Genomic DNA, 12,447 nt, shown 5'->3' on the forward strand with positions numbered 1-12,447 from the left:
CCCACAGGCTTGAGGCAAATAAATGGGGAGATTGTTGAATTAAATGAATGAATATTGGAGTGTTTTTTTTTTGTTGTTGTTGTTGTTTTTGTTTTTCTGTATTTGGGATTGGACCCAGGGATGCTTAACCACTGAACCACAACCCCAGACCTTTTATATTTTTTATTTTGAGACAGTCTCACTAAGTTGCTGAGGCTGACTTTGAACTTGTGATCCTCCTACCTCAGCTTCCCAAGTCTGAGATTACAGGTATGAGCCACTGAACCCAGTTTGGAGTGGTCTATTAACTAGTAATAAGTAATAAAGAAATCATTTTTTTTAAGAGAAATCTCAAGCTTTGTATATGATGAAGGTTAGTGTACAATCTGAAAACAAAAGTCACAAATGTAATAAACAGCCTTTCTGCAAACTGTATTCTTCTCAGTAAACTCAGATTTTTGTTGCTGTTATTGATGTCATTATGTGATTATTTTTCCTGAAAATGGAAGTTAGGTTTGGAATTCCAACCTTATATAAAAATTGTAGTTAATTTTGATAGACCAAAGATAAAGTGATGTAACAGGAAAATTGTGGGGCAGAAAGCATAAAATTCTTGGAAAATAGAACACAATTACGCACTTCCTATTGACATATTTCTTAGTTCTCCATAGCTATACTGAGCCTTAATGTTGTCTTTCTCTTTTTATCTTCTTTTTCTTACAACTCTTACTTTCTAGAACTTTATTATCCAATATGGAAGTCACTATTCATGTGTGACTATCAAATACTTGAAATATGCCTGGTCTGAATTGAGATGTGCTGTATGCATACAATATATTCCATATTTCAAAGACTTTGTATAAAAACGTATGTAGAATATTTCATGGATCTCTTTGTATTTTTATACATGGAAATATTTATATTTAGGGAAAAATAGTATAATTTTAATTGATTTTTAATTTTTTCTAATTAGTTATACATGACAGTACAGGAGAATGCATTTGCGCATTTTGATAAATCACACATGAATGGAGCACAATTTCTCATTTTTTTGATTGTACATATTGTAGGATCACACTGGTCATGCAGTCACATATGTACATGAAGTGATAATGTATGTTTCACTCACTATTTCTCCTACCCTGTGGAAAGTCATCCTTATTTAACAGAGTCAGACTAGGTTGAGCCGTGGGTTGCAGATGTCTGGCTTCTAGGAACTGCCTGAAAGTATGTGGCACTGCGTGGGAGTGGTTCCCTGTCTCTTTCTGGAATAGTACCCCTAAGAGAATGGCTCCCCTAACTCTACCCTTTCCTGTCCATCACAGAAGAGGCTTCTTCTGGTCTTGGTCCCCTTTACCTGTGTGTCTATAGATAAAAGAGAGTTGGGCTACTCCATGTTGTTAGAGAACAGAGTTGGTAAGGCCAGACCCGTCACACTTCCTCTCATTTAAAAAGAGTATTGGCTCTTGTGTGTATATTGAGTAGATAAGTTTATGGGTATTGATTGATAAACAGCCAACATCATCCTCAGGAGTTAACTCTTTTCTCATTCACATAGGACATGCCTGAGAGATCCCCACACTATCCCCATACCCCTTTCACTTCCTTCACTTCCCTCCACCTAATCTAATGTAACTCTGTTCTTCCCTAGTGTTCCCCACTTATTGTGAATTAGCATCTGCATATCAGAGAAGACATTCGACCTTTGGTTTTTTGGTTTGGCTTATTTGGCTTAACATGATATTCTCCAACTCCAAGGACTTAAAATCAGCATACTACAGTGATGCAGCCACATCAATATTTATAGCAGCTCAATTCACAATAGCTAAACTATGGAACCAACCTAGGTGTCCTTCAACACATGAATGGATAAAGAAAATTTGATATATATATATATATAATATATATATATATACACATACATACACACTCACACACACGATGGAATATTACTCAGCTTTAAAGAAGAATGAAATAATATGTTTTATTTAGCTTAATTTCACCTATTTAATTTTTAAAGTGGCTACTAGAAAACTTTAATTTACATATATGAATTATGTTATATTTCTATTAGTGCTGCTCTATAATGTTTTCGTTGAGGCGAAGGACAGAAAGGTATGACTCCCTTGGGAATGTTGAACATTGAGAATTGTTATTAACTATGATTTAGCTATGGTTTATCCTCCAAAGATTGATTTGTTGAAAGCTTGGTGCCAAGTGTGGTCATCTGAAATGTGGAGACCTCATACATTGAGGTGGCAAACCTTGAGAGATGGGGTCTAAAGGGAGGTAGTTAGTTCATTGGGGATGCTGCCCTTTAGAAGTGGTTATGGTTGTTCTCATGGGTCCCTGATGAGTTTCCATGACAGCGAGTCACTTTTAAAAGAGCACTACTGGTTTCTTTGCAGTATCTGGCTTCGCATCTCACCAGGTAGTCTCATCTGCATGTATTCCTGCCACTAATACCATCCACCATGAGGTCCTCACCTGGGCTGAGTGGATGCTCACACCACGCCCTTGCACTTCCTAAACTCTAAGTTAAATAAATATATTTTCTTGATAAAGTACAAGCTTCAAGTAATTTATTATGGAAACAGAAAATAGGCTAATACCAGATTACCCTAAAAGGACTGACTTCAGTATACCAAGTTTAAATAAAGAAAATACAGCATAATTAAAAATTGAGTTAACAATCATTAGTGTATATACAACATTAAACTTTGTGTCTTAGGGTAAAGTGCATAGACTCAGAAGATCCAGATATATACTAATTATTTTCTTCATTTTCTCAGACACATTTTCTTGGCTCAGTCATTGCAAAGACTGGAACATCCTAGGCATTGGGAATATCCCAGAAAGACTGGTTATTTAATAGAATGACAAATTTTGAGATTCATGAAAACAGAATGGCTAAGCCTATTCCATAGTGAAACACAAATAAATAGAGCAAAAAAAAAAAAAATCCTTGTTACTTAATGTAAAACAGGATAAAATGCCCTAGAAAGATCACCAAAAGAAGTAATAAGGTAGGTTCCAGTATTGAGATTAATTGTCTAAGAGGTAGAAGGAAGAGAGAAAAGCTAAAGAGTTAGAAAATGTATATAACACCAACTAATTGTAAAAAAAAGTCCATAATTGTTCATCAGCATAACATATTGGGTGATCTATGCCATTGTGGGCATAGATCAAAACTATGTTTTTGTATGTTGAGTTCACAGAAGATTCTTTTCAGAGACTGTTCATAATAGTTTTTGATATAAGGATACCATGCCAAAAAGTTAATGCTAATATGGTCTCCTGTAAAGATGCATTGGAATCTATACACGCTGGGGCACAGCATGAGTGTCCTTGATGCTCTAAGGTCAGGCATGCTGCACCCATGACAATCTTTTCTGACTTATACTATGTGCTTCTGTGTAAGTTTTTCATAGAAGAGAGATTAAATTTATGGTCTGATTTCATAACAATATTTTTGTCTTGTTTTTTGTTTGTTTGTTTTTTTTTTTTGTACTGGGGATTACATCCCCAACCCCTTTTATTTTTAATTTCAAGACAGGGTCTCACTAGGTTGCTTACAGTCTTGCTAAATTGCTGAGACTGGTTTAAAACCTGCAATCTTTCTGTCTCAGCCTCCTAAGCTGCTGCGATAATAGACATGTGCCACCATGCCTAGCTACTTTTGTCCTTTTATATTATTTTTTTTGTTTACATACTTCTGTATTTATATAATATTTACCTTTCTTTATAGTGGATTCAAATCATCTCAAAGTAGTTTAAAGCACAAAAGGAGGGTACTTATAAAATCCTGACCACAAAAACGGGGGATAAGTCTACATCCCAGAGGCAACTGTGGCAATGTGAGAAATAGGCCTTTCACTCCAGGCTGACACTACTGCTCACTTTAACATATAATGTACCTGAATCACCCATGTGCTTCAGGAGTCCATCTAGTTGAATGGTACTATGCCGTAGTGGAAGAAGAGATCTCTGTTGTGTTTTGGAACCATAGGGGTGTTTATTTAAAATGATATTTTTCTGCAACAGCTTTTGAGAGTTCGATTCCAGGATGTTTAATATGTGTTGCTGACAGATACGTTTTTAAACAAGTTTCCATGTCTTCCAGAAGCTAATGGTCATTAGAACTGACTGTGACAATCTCAGAGTTAGGAGTTGTTTGTATATTTATGAAGGTTTGTTTACCATACAAAGAGGGGTATTTCCCACCCTTCTTATTCAAATGTAGAGTGGACAAGTTCCCTGATAACAACCATATTCAATGTTGTCCAAAACACTGGAGTGAGCCAGAGCATTCATAACTGGAAGGCAAAACTTGATGGTAATATGTCCTTCTGTAGTCAGGGCCAATATTTTAATGTTGAAGTTATTTCACAATGACTAGTATGTCTACATCCTCATATGACAGATCACTTGGGAAATTTTTTTGCCTATCACTGGTTGCCAAGTAGTAAGAGAAAGGTCTTTCCCTTTCAGAAACCCACAAACTATAAAGCAAGGACAGCAATTTAATTAGTTTCTTAACACATTTCAGGAGTGCATTCCCATAATTTCTCAATGGAAACTAGATAAGACTTACTAACTCAATCCATATATCTGAATAGAAACATAGTCATCCTATCAGAAGAAGTCTTTAGAAGCACCTCTGGAAACATGAAGTCTATGTTTTCTGAAGGAACTTTGTCTTTTGGGGAATACTTTGTCTATACCTTACTGTCATCTGGTTATCTGTTGGATGTGAAGAATCCTGTATTAATATTTTCTAACCTCTTTCTCATCCTTTCTTCCTTGGAGGACTTTGATCCCTGAGTATGATAAATAGGAGTACAGTTCCATAAAAATATCTGTGTTTTTGCATGTTAAGTTGAAAGGTGACCCTAGACCAACTATCTTCTTTTCTTTTCCCCTGTCATTCTCTTTGAGTCATAGAGAAAAATGACAAGATAAAAATACAATGCATTTTGTCTGAATGTATCTCTATTTTCAGCAAAATTTAAATCTAGGCATTAATTCCATGTGACTGGAGGGAATGAATCTAGGACAGAAGATCACAAGAAATTTTGCTCTTCTCAATTTTGTCTGTTATTTCATTATATTAGACATAGTATAGTCACTCTATGTGCACAAGAAGGCTTGCAGAAAGTTTGACCATTTGAGACAAAGAAAATCTGGATTTCAGAAGGTGATGTCATCAAATCTAAGCCTGGTCCAGGGTAAGTGTCATAGTGAACGTCTAAGATATCCTCTAGGATTCCATCCCTCTGGTGTTCATGCTCCCATGATATAGCAGGCTGGATCTCTGTGATCAATACAATGTCTCAAAATTGATATTGTGTCATTTCCAAAGTTAGGTTATCAAAGACACTGGTTTTAAATTAGAATGGCGATTATCAAGAATACAAGCAACAACAGGTGTTGGTGAGGATGTGGGGAGAAAGGTACACTCATACATTGCTGGTGGGGCTGCAAATTAGTGCAGCCACTCTGGAAAGCAGTGTGGAGACTCCTTAGAAAACTTGGAATGGAACCACCATTTGACCCAGCTATCCCACTCCTTGGCCTATACCCAAAGGACTTAAAATCAGCATATTACAGAGATACAGCCACATCAATGTTCATAGCTGCTCAGTTCACCATAGCCAGATTGTGGAACCAACCTAGATGTCCTTCAATTGATGAATGGATAAAGAAACTGTGGTATATATATACAATGGAATATTACTCAGCCATAAAGAATGATAAAATTATGGCATTTGCAGGCAAATGGATGAAACTGGAGAATATCATGCTAAGTGAGATAAGTCAATCTCAAAAAACCAAAGGACGAATGATATCGCTAATAAGTGGATGATGACACATAATGGGGGGTGGGAGGGGTTAGTGTTAGGGTTAGAGTTAGGGTTAGGGAGGGGGGCAAGAATGGAGGAAGGAAGGACTGTATAGAGGGAAAAGAGGGGTGGGAGGGGTGGGGGGGAAGGGAAAAAAATAACAGAATGAATCAAACAACATTACCCTATGAAAATTTATGATTACACAAATGGTATGCCTTTATGCCATGTACAAACAGAGAAACAACATGTATCCCATTTGTTTACACTAAAAAAAAAAAAAAAAAAAAACCCAAAAAAAAGACACTGGTTTTAGCTTCTGTCTTGGATATTCATATTGATTCTCTCTTTCTCTCTTTCCATCCCAAGTCCTTACCTTTGAGGGAATCCAGCTGCCATGTTGTAAACACGTGTGTATACATAGGAATCAAGGCCTCTAGCCAATAGTCACATGAACTAGCTTAAAAGCACAGCCTCTAAACAATCAAGCAACTCTGGCTAACATTTTGACAGCTACCTCATAAGAGACCTTGATTCAGATAATCTTCTCAAAAACTGTGAGATAATGAGTTTGTTATTTTTAGCCACAAAGTGTTATATTATTGTGCAGCAATAAATAACTAATACTGTAATATATAAGGGAAGAGGACAAGAAGAAACATTTTTTCCTGCATACATGCAAGGTGTCATGTCCCAGAAAAGATTAGAGATAGACCAGTAAAAAAGGTTAAAGCAGTTACCAAGGTGAGATAAGAACATAAGGAAAGAAGTAGCAGAGAGAGTAGCAGAAAAATGAAAAACCAAGTATATGATAAACCAAGTGTTCTTGGAATGGTCCCCTGCAATGTACATTTGAGGGAGAAAGAGTCATACAAGGGGTTCTCTAGAAAAAAGATAATATGTCCTTGTAAGCTTGTGTTCATGTTAGCTTTGCTGAAGTTTCTCTTCCCATAAAATATTAATTTGAAATGTTACATTGTTAAAAAATATAAATTCTAATAAGTTTTCCTATCATGAAAACTTGAATTCATTACTCCACTGGAGACCACTTAGTGGTCATTGAATCTGATAATAAAAGGCAAATTTTCAGCATCTTACACTATTTGGCTCCATATTTTGTGCTTTTAAGAGAGAATATACTTGTCTGCAGGAAAAGTTTGGTTAGTCAAATTTTCATACCTGTATTAGGTTTCTATAGCTACTGTAAGAAATTACACAAACTTGTTATTTTAAAACATTAAAATTTATTATCATACATTTCTGGAAAATGGAAGTCTTAAATGAGTCCCACTAATCTAAAATCAAAATATTGGTTGGGCTGTTTTTCTTCCAGAGGATCAATGGAAGAATCCATTTCCTTGCCTTTTCTAGCATCTAGAAGCCACCTACATTCCTTAGGAATGGCTCCTTTCATCTATCCTCAAAGTCAGCAACAATTAACAGGATCCTTAGAGAGCCATGATTTTGACTTTCTACCGTCTTTCCCTTCTACTTTTAAGGACCCATATAATTATATCAGAATCACTGGGATAATCCAGGATACTTTACCTACATAAGGTTCACTGATTAACAAATTTAATTAGTCATCTTCTATGGGGTTAGGGTGCAGATATCTTCAGGAAGCTATTATTCTTTATGCTTACTGCAATACCCATAGTGCAGTTAATTTTTATGTGTATGCATTTGCATTTGCAAATATTCCTGTTCTGTAGAATGAAATAATTGGACCTTAAGGGCTCTCAGAAATCACTGAATAATTGCAAAAACATATAAAGAGAAAAAGAAAAAGGTTAAGGGAAATGGTTTCAAGAAGTTATACATGTTAATCAATTCTTCCATTTTCTACTTCTTTTTCCACTCTAGGGTGTCCTTCATGTTACTTTCCCTTATATTCTGCCTCATTTATCGCCCTTATTTCCTAGTTATCACTCTCTGCATTCTATCACTGGTAATAGAATAACAAAGAATACCTGCCATGAAAATATTTGGACATGGGAGTCAAACACCAAGAAGGGTTAAGGGACATTCCTGATTTGGAAGCAGTGTCTGCATTCTGCCAGGGTTAAATACAAAAACATATGTATTAAGTTACTAATGAGTAGACAAGCAAATATAGAGAAATAGTTTACCCACCAATAATGAGAAATAGTTAACTTCAAAGACATTAATTTTCTAAGCACATATGTGAGAGATTATTAAACCAACCTCAGGGCCATGGATTGAAGCCCAAGTCTCACAAAATAGCACCACTCTTTCAAGAAAAGACCTACTATAAATTTTAGAAAGTGGAAAGGAGAAAAACATGTCATTCTATTCAGAGGTTGGGCTGCACCAATCTTTGGGGAAAAAATCACCCAAATGCCTGTTTCATTGTGTTTTTCAGTTTGAAACTAATATTAATAGTGCATTTCTACTAAATGGATTTGGGCCCTATCTCAACAGGTGGCAAGTCTTATTATGCCTTAGAACCAACGGATGTGGTGATAAAATATTGATAAATATAGATGTTTCAACTCTACCCAGCATGCATGTGGATACTGGTGTCTGCCTTTATGACGAAACTTTTGGCCACTCTGAAGCTGATGGACCCCAGATAAACAAGGTAAGTCTCAAAGTTATGAGCACTTTATTAATGAGAAACTGGTCTCCTGTCAAAGAAGAGTGGGCTCACCCTCATTTGTCAAAGTAAAATATGTTCTCATAACCTCAATAAAATAAAAAAGTCTGATTGAATTATAGCATCTGTAGTGGATGCACCATAAAGTTACCTTCAATGAGTCATACCTAACCTAGATAATGAAGAGATGGAAAATCTAAAGTGATTGTCCCTAAGAAAGACTTGAATTCTGCACATTGTAAGACATCATATGAGGATCATTGCCCATTTGGATCACAAGAGTCAACATTCTATCCACAAGACATTTTTTCTTAGTTCTGTGTGCTCTAAAGTTATAATAGGTTTGTCCAATATGAGACCTTATGGTTGATTCATAAGTCCATACTTATATGCTTTGAAATTTTGTATTTAAACACTTGCTTTTACCTTCATATAAAATTTCTCTTATGTAAGAATTGATTAAATTGAGCTTACATAACAAATTATAAAATAAAGTCTAAATTGCCAAACGTCCTCTATCACATTAATCTCTTTAATTCACTCTTGACTATTCTCCCTTTCAGCTTTCCTTTTTTGTTTTCAACTTATTTATTTCTCATTTGTTAGAGGTGAGTTGAGCTTTGAAGAAGACAGTGGAAAGCTTATTTTCCCTGATGATTTTGTTAAATGGAATTGGATTCCCAGGAAGTATTGAAAGACAATATTACCACAGAAGAAGTATCCATAAGCTACTAAATTTACTTTTTTTTTCAGAAAATTTACGTCAATTCAGAAATGAATTAGTATGTACACCTTGGTGAAAGCACCTACCTCAAATGAGAGGTATTTTCCAATGACATTAGAGTTTGAGTGTTCTCTAAGTTTTGGGAAAAAACATACACTTAATGGGGAATATTCATTAGGTTGGTTAGAAACTAACCTGCCTTTTATTGAAAATGAAGAAATCATGATCTTCCTCTGAAAATACCAGTTTGAAGCTCAGGTATACTGATCAATGTTGATTTTCATGATTTGATTAATTTTCCAGGGTTCTGCTTTTCAATCCAGTTAGTGAAAGGACTTCTATTATATGCATAGGCATGAAGAAACAAAAATGCATAACATTTGGCCAACTTTAAAGTTGCTTTCAATTATCAGGCATTTTAGATAGAAACCACAACAAAATTGAACAGCTAAGTTCCTGTTTGGATTCATATCTTTTTGTTTCTGCCTCAGATATATTTATGTAATCTAAGTTTTACTCATTAAATCTTTCATTCAGGAACTAAGGGTAACAAATTGTCTGCTTATAGAAAAATGGAAGAAATGTTCACATCCCAAGCCAAGTTGTGGGATTGAGAAATAATTGGTCTTTCCCTCCATGACAGTGAAACCTCCTGCTCCTGGGAAATACCCAAACTCATAGGTGATTCATTTGCTTCACAGCGTCCTTCTTGCTAAATGGCAGCGTGCCCCATCAGTTAACAGATAAGCCTTAAACCACCTGGGATCTGAGAACTGCAGAAGTGAGTGGGAGAAATGCAGATATCTTCGCTGTACCCTCTGAGGTCCTGGTTCTAAGATTTTGGCATGGGATGCTAAAGCCTGAATTTTCAGTGTCCATATATTCCCTGAGGCTGTTGTTTCATACTCCTTGAACAAGAGACTTTCAGAGCTTTACAGTAGAGGGGCAATAGTCTCCAGTCAAAGGAGTAGGCACAGTTTTCTTAAAGAATCTTCAATGTCTTGATAATCTCAGTCAAGGCAAGGGGCCTAAGGTGCCAATACATCCATTTCTTGAAATGGATTATTGACTGCAGAAAGTTCTTAGCAATTGCAATATCAGGTGTTATGAAAGAGGAGATGTTTCCTCCAGAACAACAGTTTACCAAACAATGATTTTACTTCATGATGCATGAGGGCTCTTGAAGCAGTTATTCATAGGACCACAATTGGGAAAGCACATAATTGTTCATAAATTTTTATGGGATACTGAAACTCCTAAGTCCAAAAAATAGCAGAAGAAAGGAAACCCTTTAAAATCTCTCTCAACCATAAAACTAGGCTGGTGATATAAATAGGTGTGAAATAGTGTCCATTAGCAGTCTCCCAAGTGTGCTCAGAAAATGAGTAAAGATTGAAAAACAAATGTTTCTATCACTAAATATGCACTTGAAAGTTAATACTGGAACCACTTTTAGTATAAGCTACAGTAATTAAAATTGACCAGAGGTCCTTTAAACAGAAAACTTTGAAAACTAAATGAAAATGATTGAAGTCCAGTAAACTATGCTTACTGGGATTTTCTTTGAAACATGTTTGTTTCTTTTTTAAAAACCACTTTACATTGCTGGTGGAGTTGCAATTTGGTGCAGTCACTCTGGAAAGCAGTATGGAAATTCCTCATTCAAACTTGGAATGGACTCACCATTTGACCCAGCTATCCCACTCCTTGGTTTAGACCCAAAGGACTTAAAATTACCATACTACAGTAACAGCCACATCAATGTTTATAGCAGCTCAATTCACAATAGCTAGATTGTGGAACCAACTTAGATACCCTTCAATAGATGAATGGATAAAGAAACTGTGGTGTATATACACAATAGGATATTATTCAACCATAAAGAAAAATAAAATTATGACATTATGGCATTTGCAGGTCAATGGATGAAGATGGAGAACATCATGCTAAGTGAAATAAGCCAGTTCCCAAAAACCAAAGGCCGAATGTTTTCTCTGATAAGTGTATGCTGATACATAATCTGGGGGGGGGGTGCGGGTTAAGAGAAGAATGGAGGAACTTTAGATTATATAGAGGGAAATGATGGGAGGGGAGGGAGTAGGGGAAGGAAAGATAGTGGAATGAGACAGACATCATTACCCTATGTACATTGTGTACAACCATAGAAATGAAAATAGAATAAAAAAATTTTTAAAAAGGTTTATTGAGGTATTCTTGGCTTTAATATTAAGGTATTATTGATGTACATATTGAAAGTATACAACTTCGTGAGTTTGAAGATGTGCCCATGAAATGATCAGCTCAATCAATGCCATAAGAATACCCACAGCCTATAGAAGTTTTCTCTGGCTCACTTTTTAAAATGTGTGGTAAGAACCCTGAACATAAGATCTAGACTCTGGGAATATTTTGAAGAATAGAATACAGTACTGTTAACCATGGGCACTATGGACTTATTCTTTCTGTATAACTGAAATTTTATAACCCTTGACAAGCACCGCTGGTTTCCTCTCTGCCCAGTACCTGGCAACCACCATCTATTCCCTACTTCTATGAGTTTGGATTTAAATTTAGATTCTTCATATAAATGGAATCTCTTAGTATTTGTCTTTCCATGTCTAGATGATGTCACTATTATGGTTTGTTCTGGAATGTTCCCCATGGGTTCATGTGTTGAAGGCTTGGTCCCCAATGCACCAATGTTCACAGATGGATTGTTTTAGGAAGTGATATGATTATGAAGGCTCTAACCTCAACAGTGAATTAATATGTTGATGGGTTCATAATTAAAGACTATTAAGAGGTGACAAAATTGTAGGAGGTGGCCCCTAGTTGAAGGAAGCATGTCATAGGTGGGCCCTTGGGGACTCTACCTTTTACCTGGCCCCTTCTTTCTCTTTCTGCTTCCTGGTTCCCAGAAGGCAGCTTTTCTCTGCTCTGCCCTTCCACCATAATGTTCCTGCCTAGTCATAGGCCCAAAAGCAATGGAGCCAGCAGACCATGGACTAAAGCTTTTGAAACCATCAGCCAAAAATAAGCCTTTCCTTTTTTAAGATATTATTCTCAGGTATTTTGTCACAGCAGTGAAATTCTGACACAGTCATTTAGCATAATATTCTCCAAGTTCATCCATGTTATTTACAAATAGTAGCTTTTCTTCTTTTTATGTTTTATTAGTGTACTAATTATACATAATAGTGGGGTTCATTGTGAAATATTCATATGTGCATACAACATAATTTGCTCCAATTCATTCCCCAGTATTTTCCCTTTCCCATTCTCCT

Source organism: Sciurus carolinensis, chromosome 11, assembly GCF_902686445.1.
Source record: "Sciurus carolinensis chromosome 11, mSciCar1.2, whole genome shotgun sequence".
In the NCBI taxonomy this organism is placed as follows: Eukaryota; Metazoa; Chordata; class Mammalia; order Rodentia; family Sciuridae; genus Sciurus; species Sciurus carolinensis.